The sequence below is a fragment of the Danio rerio genome, chromosome 14 (genome assembly GCF_052040795.2).
Source record: "Danio rerio strain M-AB ecotype USA chromosome 14, GRCz13ab, whole genome shotgun sequence".
NCBI classification, from domain to species: domain Eukaryota; kingdom Metazoa; phylum Chordata; class Actinopteri; order Cypriniformes; family Danionidae; genus Danio; species Danio rerio.
Window position 1 is genome coordinate 36,479,936 of NC_141034.1, and position 16,986 is coordinate 36,496,921.

At 36.0% G+C, this 16,986-nt stretch overlaps 1 protein-coding gene and 1 long non-coding RNA gene across 10 annotated transcripts in view; both read right to left on the minus strand.

The window, feature by feature from the left end:
* Nucleotides 1–16,986, minus strand: part of fgf13a (fibroblast growth factor 13a) — a 224,527-nt gene that overhangs the window by 119,643 nt on the left and 87,898 nt on the right. The window lies entirely within an intron of this gene.
* On the minus strand, nucleotides 5,898–13,854 carry LOC147840841 (uncharacterized). The gene is made up of 3 exons (XR_015507698.1): nucleotides 9,514–13,854; nucleotides 7,608–8,158; nucleotides 5,898–7,518 (listed from the first exon to the last, which is right to left on the minus strand). It is a non-coding gene; the product is annotated as an uncharacterized LOC147840841 (long non-coding RNA).

Here is a 16,986-nt window from a genome sequence, read left to right on the forward strand (position 1 = left end):
ACACAAATATCTAACAGGAAGCTACTTTCTTTCCTTTTCCAAACACAACCAAGCAAAATGCCACACTTTTTCATCAGATCACACACTCCTTAAATGTGGTAACACTAATTTCTTTACTGATAACTGCTCTAGTGTAGTACAGACCGATAAATAAGTCAGAGGTGACAGAACAATGAGCTGTCTTGGTTTTTGGTGTTTTTACGCTTTTCTAGGCAATGGACGCTTTTCCCCTGAAACCCTAAACACACACTTTTGTGTTCTTTGCTGTATTCTAAAGAATATACTTTTGTTTACATAAATTGTTTTTACATACAGTCAGTTTATGGTTTTGTTGCATGCAACTGTATACACCAGTAATGTTTGGCCTATTATATATTTTCAGTTTCTACATGTCATTGGTGTTTTACAGTGTAGCTGTTCCCCTTCTCAGCAGATTACTTTCATTCTAGAACCTCGTACTGAAATGTAGATACACTATAAGCGCATGCAAGAGCAGAGCTTTAAATTTAGAACAACAGCGTTATATCCAAACATTTAGTAAGATGAAAGAAGTGTTTGCCATGTTTGCCGTGTTTGGTATTTTAAATGCAGGGTTACATTTTGAAGGAGAGATGAGGCATTTTGCTTTTTGTGTGTGCAGTTTTGAGAGTTACATGTATGTGTAGAGTTTTGAAAAAATGTGACACAATTTTGAAAGTGTGTATAAGCAGTAGGTAAAAACTGTAATATGTTGAATAATATGTTAAATACAACTCTAATAAACAGAGAAAATCAAGAAAATCAACAAAAAAATTTAGAAGTTTGTCTTTTTTTTTTTTTTTTGCAATTACTTGTTTGAATTGAGGGCAAGGCAGTGGCGCAGTAGGAAGTGCTGTTTCCTCACAGCAAGAAAGTCGCTAGGTCACTGGTTCGAACCTTGGATCAGTTGGCATTTCTTTGTGGAGTTTGCATGTTCTCCCTGCCTTCGCGTGGGTTTCCTCCGGGTGCTCCGGTTTCCCCCACAGTCCAAAGACATGCGGTACAGGTGAATTGGGTAGGCTAAATTGTCCGTAGTGTATGAGTGTGTGTGTGGACGTGTGTGTCGATGTTTCCCAGAGATGGGTTGTGGCTGGAAGGGCATCCGCTGCGCAAAAACTTGCTGGATAAGTTGGCGGTTCATTCTGCTGTGGCGACTCCGGATTAATAATGGGACTACGCTGACAAGAAAATGAATGAATGTTTGAATTGAACATATCTTTCTATTCCTAAAGATGCCACTGTAGATGATCAAACTCTTATTTTAATAGATTTACTGTTTTATAAAACTGTTTTGTTTAAATGCATTAAAAAGTATTTATAAGTATTTGTAAAAATTACTATAATAATAAGTTGCCAGATTCTCAGTCACACTGCTTTCCTTTTTTATTTACAATACCTAAGGGAGAACAAACAGACTCTTATTGCCTCTAAAACACAATCTCCTTTTTTCTCCAAAGCATTCTGAAGGTCCATCCATGATTATTAATAGTAGTGTTAACAGTAGCCCTATAAACCTCAATTAAAATGAGGGGCATATTTAGGGCCGGACTGTACTAAAAGAGTACTTTATGACAGAAACACAACGTGCCAAACTGTGAAAAAAAAAATGTCTGGCATGAAGCCTGATGGATAAGCAGCAGCCTGTCGTAGCTCCACCTTCACTATCAGCTGGGCTTTTAAAATGAGCTGTCAGCCTGTGGCCTGATGGGAAATGATGAACGCCGCTGTCCATGGTGCTGAAAGCCCATAGCTGACACTCCACAGAAAGGATTTAATGATACAGAGTGCACAACCTTCCACTGTTTACATCACCTTGCCCCTGAGTTGAAGGTATCGTGTGTCCTGAGTCGGATGCAAAATGACCCTTAATCAAGGGAGGCAATAAAAGTCAGAACCTAAATGATTGGTGATGGCGTAATCCATAATGGCCCAGAAGTGAACATGGGTTACAGTTGCACTGCATGTCAAAGATCAGAACATTTAATTTACAGCGGCCTCAAAGCACAAAGGCTTCAAGGACGGGACTGACGTGATCAACAGCTCTGAATTATGAGCCGGCTGTGCTTCGCACATTTAGGCCGAGAGCTAGCGGCAGATTGAGGTCAGAAAGTTTAAGGCAAGACAGTGCAGAAATACAGCCATACATACTTCTTGCTACATAATTCGTGATCTCCAGAAATGTATGTAGGGCTATGTTTCAGGATGAGCCTATGTTGGTTTAAATATGCAAAATAGTATTTTTAAATTTAGAATGCTATAATTTGCATACATTTCTAACAAAAATATTATTTAAAAAAAAATTATTATTATTTTGGTTGTCATTTTAAATCTCCTAATAATTCTAATAATAATATTAGTTCTAAAAATAGATTTTTTTCTCATTTTCTAAACTATGTATGAGAGTAGCTGCGTCCCAAATGGCACACTATACACTATGCACTCATGCACTATGTACTTATGCACTTACACACTCAACTGGATAGTATATGTATGTTGTGTCGTCCCAAATGGTACACTAATGTTTTCTTACTAAGCGGAAATTCAAACCGTTTCCCTGATGACGTTTGACGGTTGCCAAATCATTGAAATAAACGACCGAATTATCAAATAATACCTGCCGCGAGTACTGCTGCATTCACCATCGGGAGGCGCTATAATCACTCTCATAGGAGAATTTTGCTTTCACCTTTTAAAATAAATAGTTATTTAACATGTGCGCCAGATAGCTCCGCCCCTTCCGTTACGTGAGCAAACCTGCAGTCGTTGAGTGCGTGAAGTGTCCATCATTACACACTTAATTTTAGCGGCTGAATGAGTGCATCATCCGGGTTATTAAAGTGCACTTATTATTTTTAGAGTTTTCAGTGTGAACACACTACTTACATAATTTATACCACAAAATGGCGTAGAATAGTGCATAAGTATGCAATTTGGGATGCAGCAGAAATCTCTTTAAAAGGCCTACTGAACATACAGATATGAATATAAGTATGATAGGTAAGTAGTTCTGAAATTAAGATTCATGGCTAAGTGGAAGAAAAAAATATGTATTATATTTTACATCTACAGATTAGGCATGGGACAATAAACAGCTTCAAAGTTTACCGTGGTTTGTAAAAGATTTTTCTGTTATATCATTCCTAAGGTATATGTAGGGTTTTTTATGTGTTTTTTAGGTTTTGTAAAGAAATTAGTGTTTTTGTGAAAACTGATAAAGATAGCAGAGGTCAATTATTTATTTCAATTATTTAGCCAGACATGTTTTCTGTTCCAAAATATTATAAATGTTTCCTATATATATATATTAAAAATATATATATTTTATATATTTTTTGGATGTTGTCTTGTCATTAGACTGAAAAAAAAAACACTTAATGAAAAGTCAAAAGACATAGAATCTCACAACTCTGTTGCCTGCAGTGTCTAACCTTAAGCAGAGAGGCAGATTTAGAGGTGGACTGTCTCAGTTTATACCATTCAAATGAGTCGAAGTCAGAAGTAATTTCGATCACTCTCATTCTGCACGAAATGCCAGTTAAGCGTCTGATGGAAACGAGGATGTGAACATCACCATCAGCTGCTCCAGCAGCCCTGAGGGAGCCTGCGCTTAAAATACCAGCACTTTAAATATCATGTGTAACTGAGTCAAGACTACTTTTTTGGTCTCTGGGGATGTTCTTGCACAGCCTTGAGGAAATGGATTTAATTTTTATCGCTGTGTCATTCTGGAGCTCCGGGAGAGGTGAAATCGAGCTTTACTTTACACCACTAAACCTCTTTTATTCTCTACTTAACATCGAAACGAAAATTTTCCAGCAGTCAACATGCAACAGCAGAGGAGGGGGGAAAGGAAAGTGTAGAAGCTCTTGCTGATCATATGACTGATCTCTACTGTTTATAGCTCAATTTATATTAGTTAAAATACTAAAAAAAATTTAATCAGCTTACTAAAAGCTTACTACAGTATATAAAACAAAAACACTGATAAAGACACTTTTAGTATTTTATATACTAATGCTTGCAGAAAATGTTTGCATGTTCTCATCCAGCAACACCTCATGCACCCTGAAAGACACGCATGAGGTTGTAACAGAGTCATCATCTCACACCCTTCTTCATCGCCCCGTCACCCATCACATCACTCCATTTACCAGCACACAGACCACCTGATGCCTCACTGTGACGCACAGGGCAAACGCACATGTAGCTGGTGACTAACAGATAATCAGAGGGCACCTAGAACTGACCCCACCAGCTCTAAACACAAACCTGCTGGAAAAGGCTAAGTGCGATGTCATAAACCCTTATGAGGAAAACCAGTGGCATGATCAATGGTTTCAGGGGTAACATACATTTATCCTGAAGGGCAATATAAAAAACTAATAAGAAATTTAAAGAACATTGTAAAAACACTGATCATAATCAGAGAACGCCTTTAGATTGTTCAAAGTTATCTGTGTTAATGTGGCAACTGCTGGTAATTTCCTAATTTGTCTTCATTTAATCTCCTTTCACTTGTTCTAAGCCCATTTGACAATCTTCTGCTGAACACAAAAGATCCATAGTATTTGATTTATTCTACTATGGATACCAATAGTTACAGGTTTCAGCTTTCTTCAAAATATCTTATTTTGTGTTCAACAGAATAAAGAAAACCACAATGGTTTGAAACCACTTGAAGAAGCACTTATAAACAGTTTGGGTGAATTATGCTTTAATTATGTGAAAAAAACTGTTTAACTGCAAGCTTAACTTTCTAGTTTTTATTCCAGTATGATGGTTTAGTGGATGCTCTCTGAAGGAGTTGCATTTCTTATAAAGTTACATGTGAGAAAGCAAATGTTTATCAGAAGCTCTTTCTTCAGCATTCAATTCTTTCCCTGCGTTCATCATCCAATCAGTTTTCAGATATTTTACTAATCAGTCAAGAATTCATTATTTTATTATATATTTCACTACATTATATATTTAATGGAAAGAAGATTTTTCAACATACTTCTAAACATAATAGTTTTAATAACTCATTTCCATTATTCGACTATATATATATGAAAAATGTATAAGTGTTCTGGGGCCTGAAAAATACGTTTGTCACACCTACAGTATATGACTCATGTGGAGAAAAAGTTCCACATACAGGATCAATTTTAAGGAGAAACAAGAGTGGACATATAACAAGAACACCAGCAATCAGGAGCAACAGAAAGACAGCACTAACTGCTCTTGAGCCAGCATTCACTGTAAAGCAGTTCAAACGATTGCTTGAGGCAAAGTAAAGTATAATGTATAGATGTACTGTAAGTATAAATAAACAGTTGAAGTCAGAATTATTAGCCTTTTTAGCTCAATTTCTTTTCTTTTTTTAAATATTTCCCAAATTATGTTTAGCAGAGCAAGGACATTTCCACAGTATGTCTGATAATATTTCTTTCTTCTTGAGAAAGTCTTATTTGTTTTATTTCAGCTAGAATAAAAGCAGTTTTTAATTTTTTTAAACAATTTTAAGTTAAAAAATATTAGGCCTTTTCAGCTATATATTTTTAATAGTCAACAGAACAAACCATTGTCATACAATAACTTGCCTAATTACCCTAAACTGCGTAGTTAAACTAATTAAACCTAGTGATGCCTTTAAATTTCACTTTAAGTTGTATAGAAGTGTAAAATAAATCAGTGATTAGAAATGAGTTAAAACTATTGTGTTCAGAAATGTGTTGAAAAAAATCTTCTCTCCATTAAACAGAAATTGGGGAAAAAAGTAAACAGGGGGGCTAATAATTCAGAGGAGCTAATAATTCTGACTTCAACTGTGTGTGTGTGTGTGTGTGTGTGTGTGTATATATATATATATATATATATATATATATATATATATATATATATATATATATATTATACACTGCTGTTCAAAAGCCTGGGGTCAATATTCATTTGATCATTTTCTTTTCAGCTTCGTCCCTTTATTAATCCTGGGCCGCCACAGCGGAACAAACCGCCAACTTATACAGCATATGTTTTACACAGTGAATGCCCTTCCAGCTGCAACCCATCTCTGGGAAACACACATACACTCCTATTCAACAAAATAGGAATTAACAAAAATTCCACAAAAAAATTATAAATAGAAAAAATAAAAGAAAACACTTATTTTAATTAGTAATACTGCACCTTTACTGTATTTTTAAACCAACAAACTATCAAAATATTTATTTATAAACACCACAATTGTGACCATATGTCAAGACACATAAATAAATCAAACATTTACATGTCAGTGTATTTACATTTACACAGTGTATTAAAAATCTCTTTTTAAATTAGTATCATTTCTAGATTTTCCATGACTTTGAAACACAAGCCCAGCCAGAGTCAATTCACACTTAATGGTAAATTTGTATCCAATGACACAATAAATTAAATGAATCAAGCACCAGTCCACCAGCAGCAGCAGCAGCCATGTAGTTCATTTACTATTCCTACAGTGAGCACACAAATGAATCACGACAAATATTCAATCAGCAGAGAAAGAGAACATCAGACGCATCCTATTTGAGACTTAATAGGGGTCTAGTGTTGCTTCTCCAGCCTCACTTTTCTTCAAAGACTTTGAAAATTAATTTAGATGTTGAGATACTTCCAATTTAAATGCAAACGTAAAGGTGCTGATATGCTTTCAAAGGGGTGACCTTACGCCCACATTCATTTATCATCATGAGTCACCTTGGCTTCAGCCTTAATATAAATACGTTCCCTTAGGTCCTAATGAAACTGGGGTGGCAAGTTTGCTTACATGTGTATTTAGAGAGTTTAAGCAAGAGACACGGCTTAAAATGACTGAAAGCACCATGGCATGCATTATTTAACAACAGCGTCTAATTACAGTTCTTGTGTTGGTACAAATATGGGCTTAAAACTAGATCACAATATTTTCTTCCATTTATTGTGACACAAATATCAATGAGGATAACTCATTTGCTTACACTTTCTTATAAAGTCTGAATAAAAAATAATAAGATGCTGTTAGCACACATTTAATCTAATATCTATTTCATTCATACTGGAAGCTTGAGGGAGAAATCGATCATACACACCGGCATCACTAGTAAAAGAAGTAAATACTTCAAAACTGTTACAGGGGTCCCACACCTCAGTTAATTTTCAATTCAAGGAACTTTCCAGTTCATAGATATATACACTAGATATGGCATATAGACTCTAAGCATGCATCAATAAAGCCACCACATTTGTACAGTGCTCCCAGGGCAAAAGTCAATCAACTGCAAATGGTCAAGACTAAAGCAAATCTAGCAGTAAAAAAGTAAAACAAAGAAAACAAAGAACAAATGCATAACATTTCATATGTAAGATTTATTTTTTTAAGTTTTTGTATGTTACAAACCTTTGTTCTCAACAAGTAACAATATTGATGATAATTCAGTCACTTACTGCCCTAACCATAAGGCAAAGTAGCACCAACTCACACTAAATTCTAGGCTTATGCTAGTTTTGTTGAATAAACTCAGCAAACAATGTAAATGAAACATGATAACAAGACGCTGATGCCAGAAACTTGTATTATTGCAAGCTACAGTAAGTGAAGTAACAGCTTTTTTTTTTGTAGTATTCCAGGTTATAGGTATTATCATCATCACAGAGGAAGACTAATACTTGTCATGTGGAGATTTATAGTGGTATGTCATCTCTAGTTGGTACAGATGCTGTTAAACTGGACTGAATGATGAGCTAGACTGGAATTTTTCTATAGCCTGGAGGCATTGTGTCTGTCTCTAGTGACATCTGACTGACTCTCATTGTCTGAACACTGCACAAACTAAGAGTACACATTCTCACACATAAACACCTTCTGACAAGCACAGCTTACACCAGCTTGCTTTTCCACGCTGTTTGCACTAGTTTAGTTGAACTTGGAATTCAGCACAACTTCTCTAGTGAAGAAAGAGTAGCTGGAGAAGTTTTTCTAGAACAACACATTTAGAATGACAAACTGTCTAGTTACATTTTTAATGCTGCATAATTATCGATAAGTTTTCATTTGTTAACATTAGTCATTAGTTTACATGAAAATTTAATAAACTTGTTTTACTTAAAGAACTTTAATAAAAATATTTTACCCTTAACCCTTAAAGACCTAGAGGTATTTTGAGGGCACCTAATGGGCCTATATTATTATTATTTTTTTAAAGCAGTTTTATTTTTATTTTAGCAGTCAGACTCAAGTGTCATATATTATTTTAAACAGGAGAACCTGAAGTTTCAATCTGTATCATTTAAAGGTCCAGTCTAAAACTTTTTTTGGTCCAAAAACATATGAACAGACAGAAAATATTCCAGAATTTTCCAGAAACGATTTTTAAAAAAAGTGGCATTTTCTAGTTATTATAAACAAAACCTTATGAAGTTTGTTTTTCTTTCTTTAGAAATACATATTATGATGTTTTATACTTCCACAATAAATTTTGTCTACATCCACCATTCCCTGAGCAAGTTATAGCAATTTATTTCAATGTTATTTCAAGGCGTTTTTCAATGGGGGGAAAAATGCATTTATTTACTGACAATGTATTTGCCCAAAAGTTCTGGGAATGAACTAAACAGAAAAAAAATGTTACAAAATAACAGAACACTAAAGCAAATTTGACTTTTTTCCAAATAATATATTTTTAGTTACCATAAACAACACCACTTACAATAAACAAATATAAAATAAGAAAATAATAAATAATGCGTCAAAGTCCAAATAAACATGGTGCAAATCCTCAGTAAAAAATAGATATAAATATTTACTATACTATAAATAGTTACATAACTAAACTAGATTCAATATGGAACATCCTTAGGTTTTATGTGCCAGCATGGATATGGTTGTCTGCGGATATGTATATGGTTCGCGTGCAATGCAGACAAACAGCCCAACCTTTATTTGCGTCCTTTGAAAACAACAAGAGCAGCACTTCGTCTTTGCTGTGTCACTGTTTTGTCATGTTTTTGTGCTGTTGTGCATGCAAAAGTAGTTAGTATGAGAATTATTTCATGCAAAACTTTTTTTTTAGCGTTTTATTTAGCCGCGCGTAAATGTATGCCTATCTCTCATTCCGTGTTGTTCAAATAGCTGATTGTTGGTTCACAAAGCGAAACCTAAGCTTATTGGTTGAGATAGAGCGAGTTTGAACCAATCTGGGCATGGAGGAGGGACAATGCATCCATATATCATGTCTGGTTTGTCCGGAGAGACAAGTGACGAGCGTTCCTTTGTCAAATCAGTGTTGTCAAAATTTGATGACGTAACCACACTGATTCCGGAGCCACTGAAAGTCCGTGAATGTAATGTGATACAGCGATGGAAAGCTGAGAGTCTCTTCTTTATGCCAATCTTTGAATTGTATGAATCGGATCAGCGGATCAAAAGTTATTAAACATTTAAGAGCAATACTTATTTTTAGCCGCGGGCGGCTGTCTCGGTCTTTAAGGGTTAACTCATGATAAAAAAAGCCCCGTGGAACTATGTTTACAGATAATTTACAAGTTAAAATAATTGATTTGGTTAATTATAATTTATAAACTTTACAGTGCACATAATGGTATCATAATAACTATGTTGCTACATCCAGAACTAAAAATTACAATATTGCCAAGTGTTTTGGAACACAATCATGCGAGTCGCTTTATTCAGTAAATGGCATTTCCAATATAGTTTATGTACACTGCCTTATTCTACAAAAATGTTTTTATGCACTGCATGGCATTTCAGTCAAAGACTATAGAATACACAAGACATGTCGCTCGTATGATTATGAATAGGGAAAAGTGTAACAGTCAATATAGCGAAAGAAGCCTCGCATACTAGTAAAGTGCCAATCATCAATAGCTTTACACTGACATTTCTCCGGGGAGAAGCTCAGACCAGATGTGTGTTTTTACCACAGTTTTTGTGATCACTTGTGTAATACTTGCTTCACAGTTATAAGAATAATGTCCACATAAAGCTTAAAATCTGAACTTTTAAATGAACCAACTATACTTGAAAACAAATGTTTTTTGGTTTTGTAATCTGTTTGAAACTTACGCGAGGTACGGTCCATCCTGTCAAACGCACATCACATGACAACAACTACTCAAATGCTCACAAACTTGTAAACTGGAGGAGATTTGCCATCAAGACTACGTTTGAACATTTACAAATGAAACTTATGAGACGATTGTTGTTTAACTTTATTGGTGATTCCAAATATGTAATGTAATGTAATCGAAAGCTTGGCAAACAGTTTTGGAGAAGTTGATGTTTCCCTATTCAGACAAATTGGTAAGCATACTGCCCGAGAGGAAGTTCAAAGACAGCTGCCAAGTGAAATGACTTTTGACCTATGATAAAAATCATCTTTTGTAAGCTGTTTGAACAGAACTGTGTATATGTATAGTTTGTCCACTGTCACATTGGGGTGATATAAAGACAATAAGTCTCTTTTTTTTTTCTGACGCTAAAAGAGAAATCCCTCCTATTATGAGGCCCACCGCAACATGATGTTGGAGTGCGGTTTCTCTGCCCAAAGAATTAATTAACAGCCGCGTATTGACATGTCTCTGTAGTAATGCAAATAATCATATCAATAAGACAGGATGTGCGCAAAGCAACTGGGGTTAAAAGATGTTCAACTCTCTGTGATCATCAGTCATCATCAAATGTGACCAAGAATGAGTTTTACAAGTTTGAAAAACAGTGCATTTTTGTAATGAATTACAGCGATTTCACCGTCTTAATCTCCACAGCCGCGTGTCAGTACAGCTATAAAGGAAGATGCTTCAATCTTGGTTTGTGGATGTTAAGTCAGGTTTATTTTGTACATTAACATAATGGATATCCGTACCGTAGTGGATAATAATGTGTATGCTGTCACATTTGCCATGCAAAAACAGTGTAAAGTTAAACATAGGTGCTGTGTGTGTGTCTGCTGTGTGTGTGCATGAACTTTGTAATGACATTGTGTGTGACTCATCATTGCAGAAAGGCTTGAATAAACTCCACAACAATATCCATCATATAATCATTGTAAACTGGAGTTCTTACTGTGGTATTTCTCTCAAACCTTAGGTGAGATCTGCATCCTTCATGTCTGTCACTGTGCTGTTTATCTAACACAGCCGAGGCGGAAATTGAGGCACACTCTGACAGGGAACGGTGGGTGGCTAGAACGAGCATTAAATGCACAGGCAACAAAAAAAACTTCATTGTGTACAGAGCAGAAAATTCCAATATTCAGAAAGGTATCATAAATAATCCGATGGGTATTTTGAGCTGAAACTTAACAGACACATTCTGGAGACACAAAAGACTCATCTTAAATCATGAAAAAGGGTAAATATAGGTGCCCTTTAAGAGGACTTTGTTTCAGTCCAGCATTTTTAAAGTAACGTTCGGAAATGTGATATTGTAAAAATGGGAACTGAAACAGCTATTGCAAGTTTTCTCTCATCTAAAACAGCATCAGTATTACAAGGACTGACAAGTCAAGAATGAATTATCAATTCATTAATTATAATAATTACAATATGTAAGAATCCAGCTGAGTAATGTCCAGTAGAGAAACAAATGATTTACATATTTCATCCATGCACTGTGGGTCTTAAATCCAACATGCTGACAAACAGTAGGCAAAAGTGCACCAATCTATGTGTGTGTGTTTGTGTGTGTGTGTGCCCCCTGTAAAGCAGAATATGGATGGGCCATATAAAAAGATGGCAGCGCATGGTGAGGCCACACAGACTGACTTACTGCTTTCCACCTCAAGATCTCATTCAACAAGACTGCTCTTCACAGGACAGGACAAAGTACAGTCCATCACTGCCGAACAGGTTGTGTGTGTGTGTAGGTAGATAGAGAGCAGAACGTATTCCCCTCTGGCTGAAAAAACCTGCCGACCTGCCCTTGAATTTAAGGTAACAACATAAACACACGGCTCTCTGTGCATGACTGCACACATTTCATACTACAGGCCGGCACAGCTGCGCTTCTGCCTGTTCATGTGCTGTGAAACACAACCGCATACTAAAAGCCAACACTAAACATTCATGAAGATGGATGGATGGATGGATGGATGGATGGATGGATGGATGGATGGATGGATGGATGGATGGATGGATGGATGGATGGATGGATGGATGGATGGATGGATGGATGGATGGATGGATGGATGGATGGATGGATGGACAAATACAGATGGATAGATACACAGCTGAACAGATCGATTTGTTTACTGAATGAAAACTAGTTTTTAAGAAAGAACAATCTTCATGATGATCATGTGTACTATTATCAACTGTTTAAGGACTGTATTTTACTTTAAACATCAAAATACAGCAAATTTTGACAAATTACCCATAATGCTTTATATGTGGAAGCCGACTATTATTTAGGCCGATAAATAAAATCTTTATTAGATACATGAGCAATATCACACTCTTAGCAGTGCGATATGGCTGTATATCGGCACTGGTGTGAGGCGTGTGTTGGTGCCCCCACCAGTGCAGATATACAGCCATATCACACTGCTAAGAGTGTGATATTGCGTTTATACAACTGTTTGATGGCATAATTGTGTATATAAATATAAAATTAAACATGGAGAGTCTCAAAAACCTTTTTGTATAAGGAACTACTTTCTTCCGGATTCAAATCATAAGCTGACAGTTAAACAGTTGAGCGTGCATCTTTTAAACTTTAGATCTGTAGTGTCTGCTTTTTGCTGGCTGTATGTAGGCGGAGTAATACACTAAGGGTAAAGAGGCTGTAGGAGTTCTGATATTGCAGAATATTGCACGGCTATCAGCCAATCAGATCTGAGAACCAGACAGAACTGTTGTATAAATTAATATATAGTCCAGAAGACATGCGCAATAGGTGAATTGGGTAAACAAAATTGACCGTAGTGTATGACTTTGTGTGAATGTAAGTGTCGGGGTGTTTCCCAGTACTGGGTTGCAGCAGGAAGACCATTTACTGTGTAAAACATATGCTGAAGTAGTTGGCAGTTCATTCCGATGTGGCGACCCCTGATAAATAAGTAACCAAGTAGAAGGAAAGTTAATTATTGAATGATTTACAGGCTAATATGGCAGCTGATTTATTGTTTTTGCCTAGAAATATTTAGTCAACATTAACAACAGTATCAAGTCAAAACATATCAACTAATATTACTGTTTTATTGAACAGTCTTTTGGCCTCATATGAACAAATTGCAAAACTGAATAAACATTTTTGTAGTCAGTTAAATTATCTAATAATTGTAATGTGAATTGATTAGCGAAATAACAATTTGTTGTAGGCCTAAATCAAATGACGAACTAGAAATCAACATTAAAAATATGCAATGTGACCATAGAATAATGAAAGCATCTTGAATTTGGTTTCAGATGGATTAACACAGTAATTCATAGCAACATGCATACATAAATACATTAATAATTACATTCACTACCAATCTAATCATATTTGCAACAATGAAGGTCGATTTTTAAAGCTTGCTCAGTTTTTTGCATGGTTTTTCAGCATGAGGCCACATCACGCAAACTGTCCATGCTGGCATCAGTCTAATTTGCTTGCTTATACCGAGTGACAGATGAATTTGCATCAAAACACTGTTGAGTTGATTAGACGCACATCTTTGATGTCAACAATAAATTATGCGGCAAGCAATTTCTCCTCCATTTTATCAACTCTGCTGACAATTATGCCATTTAGCATTTTATTTATGTGCATTTAGTGCTTTATTTTCTAAAGCATGCATTTAAAGTTCCAGCTCTTTTTTTGTGATCTATGTACCCACAGCAGTTAATTGGAGCCCATAAACTCCCATAAATATGAAATTATTTCTGTTATGCTGATAGCAAAGCAATAAAGAAAAGAACATTGGATTGAAGTGAACAATCAGCAGTTTTATCTGCTTGTAAAATCTGACAACAAGCGTCACAGTTTAAGTTGCCAAAAGAAAACAAAAGTGACACTAGACCAGAAACCCAATTGTATGTGTCTTTTTTTCAAGATCTCCACCAATGATGGAATTAAAAAAAATTAATTAATGAGAAAAATCACCTTGTAATTTGTCCAATTTAAGTTCTTAGCGATGCATAATAATAATAATATATATATATATACAGTAGTATAACCTCGCAACATTGTTTCAGCAACCCAGGCTCATTCTGAAAATGTACCTCTATATAAATTTCTGGAGAGCGCCAAATATGTCCCAGGAGCTACTTTTTTTTGCAGTTTTTGTTTTTGCTAATCCACCAGAGGTCGCTGTAGACACTTTTTGAGAAAAGTGTATACATTCGTGCATGCTTTTCTCACTTAAATCCACTAGAGGCCGCTGTTGACTGACTGTTTGACTAACTGACTGACTTGCCGATCAATTGACCCATCCTACTCCTCCCCTAAACTCATCTAATAGAGTTTTCAAAAGCACAGATTGCTAAACCCCTAAACCCCACCTGACAGTTTAAATAGGCAATCCAGAAATAGAAAAGCCCTCATCTGATTTTTACCTTGTTTTCACCCTGTTATTTACTTGTTTATTTAATTTTTTGGATTATGTTTTGTCTTAACCACTTTCTGGAACCGTTCTTCACCAGACTCAAACCCTGTCGTCGAGGTCAACTCCTCTCTATGCCTCAAGTCTGCCGACGTACTGTATATGGTGAGCTAGCTGGACAAACTGGTAGCAGCAGGAAGGCTGTCCATACGGAGGTAAGCGATCCGCTGGTAAGTGCGAGAAGCAACGGCATTATACTGCCCCATAGTATTCGTTTTAAAACTAAATAAAAAAGCCGTTTTTAAAGCCATATAATACTCTGGCTGCATAATTCGCAGCTACGTTTTTAGAATGAACCTATTGTATGTTGGGTTTTGTTGTCTATGGTCACAAAGAGTTCACGATGCACTGTAAGGTATTATTAATGAAAATCAATATTTAAACTCATGCCTAATCTCAGATGGCCAGAGAGTGATTCATCTTTTATAAATCATTTAAATGATGGTGTCTCGGATCCAGGAATTATATTATATTATTGTACTATAGTTAAAACATGATTTTGTAAAAAGTTAATTTTATTATGTGACACTTATAAAAGTTAGAAACAAGTAAAGAGTGAGAAAATCATTAATTTTCATGAATTATCCCTTTTAAGTTTTGAGTAAACACATTTCGCAACAGTGATGAGTGTGTCTTGCATCAGTATAGCCTGTTCTGGGTTTGCTTTCCGCTGGGTGTTGAGCTGATGTGATTCCCATGGCTGAGTCATACGCATTAATGAAACTTCACCACAGCCTCTTCACAACCTGAGAGGAAAGCCTCCAAGATGACGTGTGCAGACTGTTTTGACATAGCTCTCTCTGACAGGACATTCAGAGCTGTTGACTGAGCTTTCTCAATGCACCAGAGTACATATTTTAAGACACTGGAGTCAATCTTTCCTCTCAGGTAAATAAGACTTGCCTAGCCATCTCTCGCTCTCACACGCACACACTCCAACTCATCCGCAATGAAGCTGAAAGTAAACAGATGTAAGAATTAAGTGGGATTAATCTTTTTGGACCACATTTAGTGCAGTCGACAGCTGATGGAAGCTAATGGGATTCAATACAATACGAGGCCTGTTAGAGGCTGATTAAATCATTCATTAGGCCAATTAAAAAGATTAAAACAAGACAGCATACAGTACAGTGCAGGACACGACACGGTAAATAGAAACTGCTCATAAGAACTGCTTGTGCTTGTGGAGATTTACTGTATGTGATGCATGATTCAGGTCTTGTGTTATTACTCGGCTGTGTAAATGATCAATAACTGTTTAAAAAGGCTTAAATGATGCAGCTTTAATCCAGTCAACTCTTGTTCACTAAAATCTCACAATAATTGAGCTGCCAAGATAGTAAGAACAACAATTAATAACTTATAGTCTATAATAAATTTAACTGTTAAAAGGTATTAGTTACTAGTTAATCAAAGTTATTCGTAACTAATAAGATTAGGGTAAATACTAACCTTATCTTTTTTATTTTTATTGTAATGCAATATTCCCAGTGATAACCCACTGCGTAAAACATAAGCTGGATAAGTTGGCGGTTCATTCAGCTGTGGCAACCCCTGATTAATAGAGCAACTAAGCCGAAAAGAAAATGAATGAATGAATGTAATGCAATATTTTATTGTTGTATTATATCATTATTTTAAAAAGCACTATAGGGCGAGGCAGTGGCGCAGTAGGTAGTGCTGTCGCCTCACAGCAAGAAGGTCGCCGGGTCGATGGTTCGAACCTCGACTCAGTTGGCGTTTCTGTGTGGAGTTTGCATGTTCTCCCTGCCTTCGTGTGATCTGGTTTCCTCCACAGTCCAAAGACATGCGGTACAGGTGAATTGGGTAGGCTAAATTGTCCGTAGTGTGTGTAGATGTGTGTGTGGATGTTTCCCAGAGATGGGTTGCGGCTGGAAGGGCATCCGCTGTGTAAAAACTTGCTGGATAAGTTGGCGGTTCATTCCGCTGTGGCGACCCCGGATTAATAAAGGGACTAAGCCGACAAGAAAATGAATGAATGAATGAAAAGCACTATACAAAACTTGAATTAAATTGAATAATTAAGATTTAAACTGAGACTAAGTTTGTTTTATGTTGTCAAATATAGTTTATACCATGATATGTTAAGGTAAAGTTGAGTTTAGACACAGGGGACAAAGCTATTTCTTAAAGAAATTAGGATCCCACTTTATATTAGGTGGCCTTAACTACAAAAGTATGCATCAAAATAATAAATTCAATGTACTTACTGTTGTAACAGTGTATTGCAGAACACTCCTGGTGCTCTTGAGGAGGGATATGGGCAGGATTAGGGATGAGTAATCATTCATTCATTCATTTTCTTTTCGGCTTAGTCCCTTTAATAATCAGGGGTCGCCACAGA